The following is a 3,668-nucleotide window of genomic DNA, read 5'->3' as shown; positions in this document are numbered from 1 at the left end:
AAATATGTGGATGTTTTTTTATGTGATGTTATGCCTATGCATGCCGGACATATTTTATTAGGTAGACCATGACAATTTGATAAAGATACTATATATTATGGTCGAGAGAATGCTATTGTTTTTAGATTTAAAGGTAAAAAGATCAAGCTAGAGCCATTAACTCTCAATGAGGTGTTTAGAGACTAACTTCAAATACAACAAATGGCACTCACAGTTTCACCATCCATTCAAGAGGGTAGTTCCGAGCTTGCTATCTGAAGTAAGAGTTCTAGAACTCAAATTGAGTGGAAAAACCAAGGTAAACCTGAGAGTGTGAAGAAACTTGAGAAAGTCGAGAGAAATAATGAAAAACCCGAGAGTGAAGGAAAGAAAGCAATGGCCGTGAGAGAGAAAGAAAAAGAGAGGAAAGAAAAGAAAAAGAAAAATTTTTATCTTAGATTTTGAGATGTTAATAAAGTAATTTTGAATAAGAAATCATTGCTGGTCATGATTTATAAAGATGCTTATTTAAAGATGCTTTTGTTGTATAGAACTTTATCTTCATTGTTGAGAGCTTTACTTAGTGAAAATTTGAAAATTTAGGAGAGACTATTTGCTAACTTTAAAAGGTGTGACTTTCATAATGATAAATTGGTATTTCTAAGATTTTTTATGATAGTGTTTGACTTAGAGATTGCATATAGTTACATTTAAAGGAGATGTTTCCCGACCAAAGAAAGTCAAAGCTTATGCTGTATAGGGATGGACCTTTTCAAGTATTGGAGCGGGTCAATGAAAATGCCTACAAGCTTGACTTACCAGGTGAGTATAATGTTAGTACTACATTTAATGTTCCTTATTTATCTCTTTTTGCTGTAGGTGATGATTTTTATTTAAGGCCAAATCTTTTTCAAGAGGAGGGAAATGATGAGAATCCCCAGTGCCCACACAATTGACTACCCTCTGGGGTGCTTATCCAATATGGATGAAGTCTGGGCTGATCACTAGGGCACAAGCTAAGAGAATTAAAGACAAAATAGCTGCCTTTATATAGGAAGTTATCAATTCTCAAAAGGGCTTGTCCATACCCGAAGTTACAAAGCCTGTTTTAAGCATCCAAGTTGTGGAGGCAGATACGGACCTGGGTAGCTATTTTTGTACAAATATGGAATCTGGCAGAATGTAATGGATCCAACACTTCATGGATTCAGTGAATATCATTAAGAGGTCATGGAATCAAGCCAAGGTAGAATAAAAAGGAACCACAATGGGCATTTGCATATAGAGGGAATAGTTGGTCGGTTTTACTGTATTTGTTATTGACTTTACTATATTTTGTTGATTTGGCATTTTCTCTTTATGCCAAACAAGGAAAACATGTGGGACTCATAATTAATCCTATTTTTCATTCTAAATGGCATATGGGAGCTGATTTGGAGCCTTTGTGATGAGAATCCGCCCAAGCCAGCACAACCGACAACCCGGCTGGGGTGCTGACCTGATACGGATGAAGACCGGACCGATCACTAGGGCTCAAACTAAGAGATTTAAGGAAAACCTGGCTGATTTTATATAGGGATGAATTAATTCTCAAAAGGTCTTGTCAATACCTGAAGATACAAAGCTTGTTTTAAGCATTCGAGTGGTGAGGCTGCTACAGACCTGAGTAGCTATTTTCGTGCAAATATGGACTCTGGGCAGCAATAATCAAAAGCATCCAAAATGGGCTTGTATGAACAGCAAGTAAATTTGGCCGAACATGTACTGTTTAGCCGCTGGCTTTGACTGTTCTTCTTGTTCAAGTAAGTTTGGCCTATTCCAATCAAGAGGAAATGTGTGGGAATCATTATTAATCATATTTTTCTCCTACATGGCATATGGAAGCTGATTTGGAGTCCAAACAAGCTGGAGATTGGTCAAAGTTAGCATACATAGAAAGATAGTCAATTTGTTTCCTAATTTGATTTTGACTTTTTGTTTTAGAAAATTTGTCTTTTATTTGGTTTCTATTTATTTATTTGCAGGAACAATCAACTTAGGAAAGCTATTATTTTATTATTTTCATTGTAAATTAATTAATTCCTATTTCAAAGTTAAGAAATTAATTAATCCAAGTTAGATTAGGGAACGAGGTGATTTTTGACCATCTTTCCTATTCTATGTGGCCGGTTTTACCTAGTTAATTAGGGCTTTATTTTTAAATTTTTTAGCCTATTGAAGGACTTATTTTATCAATAATATTCAGTACATTATTCATTCAAAAAATTATTTTGTGAGGTTGAATTCTTTTTGTTCCCTTTGAACACCTAAAACACCATTAGTGGATGAGTGTTTTAGTTTGACTTATCAATAGGATATCTATCAACTATTGTGGCATTTTCATTATACCAAGATTTCTAATCATAGGTTGGTTAGAGGTTGAGGTGACCCTTATAACTTGAACATAATTAGATCCAGGCTAATATAATACGGGTTTAGGCGCAGTCGTCCTAGGTGACCTGATAGGGATGAACTTGACTAAATGATACGAGCCTAATTTGATGATATCCACTCCTAAGATCAATTTTAGTAAATATGCATTCACTATATAATTCATCTAACATATCATCTAATCTAGAAATAGGATGCCTATATTTAATAGTTATATTATTAATAGCCCTACAATCAACACACATACGCCATGAACCATCTTTTTTAGGCACAAATAAAATAGGAACAACACATGGACTCATGCTCTCACGTGATACGAACCTAGGACGACCTGCTCCTAAACCCGTATTATATTAGCCCGGATCTTAATTAAGTTCAAGTTCTGATGGAATGGACCTCAACCCCTAACCAACCTGTGGTTAGAAACCTTGGTATAATGTAGACGCCACAATAGGGGATGGAAAACCTATTGATAAGTCAAGCTAAAACAACCAATTCTCTAATGGTGTTTTAGGTGTTCTCAAAGAACAAAGAGATAATTAATCTCACAAGTATTTTCTTTATCAAATAAAAGTTGTATTATTATTAAAAAATAAGCCTTTAAATAGGCTTGGAAGAAACAAAACAAACCCTAAAAAATTAATTCAAAACTGGACTCCTATAGGAATTAGGAAACTTGACCGAATTCTAATATGTCCTAAACTAAAGTTGATTAATTAATTCCTTTATTTTGAATTAGGAATTAATTAATTTACAATGAAAATAATAAAATAATAAGTTTCCTAAACTTATTTGTCCAGAAAATAAATAAATAAAAACTAAAAAGTAATGGTAGTTTCCTAAAACAAAAAGTAGAATAAAATTAGGAAACTATAATACTAGCTTTTTGATTAATTTGACTTTGACCTCTTTGAGCTTCAAATCAGCTTCTAGATGCTTTTTAGGATGCCAAATAAGCTGAATATGAAGTCCCACACGTTGCCCATGCTTGGAAAAATAAGAAAAGGCTAATACAGTAAAATACAGTAAAGCCAGCAAGTAATACAGCAAATTCGGCCAAATTCTTGATGCTGTCCGTACAGGCCCTTTTTGATTGCATTTGAGGCTGATTTAACTTGATTACATGACCTCTTAGGCATATGTATTGAACCCATAAATCATTGGAACCATTTCATGCTTCCCGGACTCCAAAAATGTACCAAAACCATCACCCGGGTCCGTATCGGCTTCTATTGCTTGTATGAGTAAAACAGGCCTTG

Source organism: Ziziphus jujuba, chromosome 5, assembly GCF_031755915.1.
Source record: "Ziziphus jujuba cultivar Dongzao chromosome 5, ASM3175591v1".
Lineage (NCBI taxonomy): Eukaryota > Viridiplantae > Streptophyta > Magnoliopsida > Rosales > Rhamnaceae > Ziziphus > Ziziphus jujuba.
The sequence above is the reverse complement of the archived record's forward strand: the minus strand, read 5'-3'. Positions refer to the sequence as shown.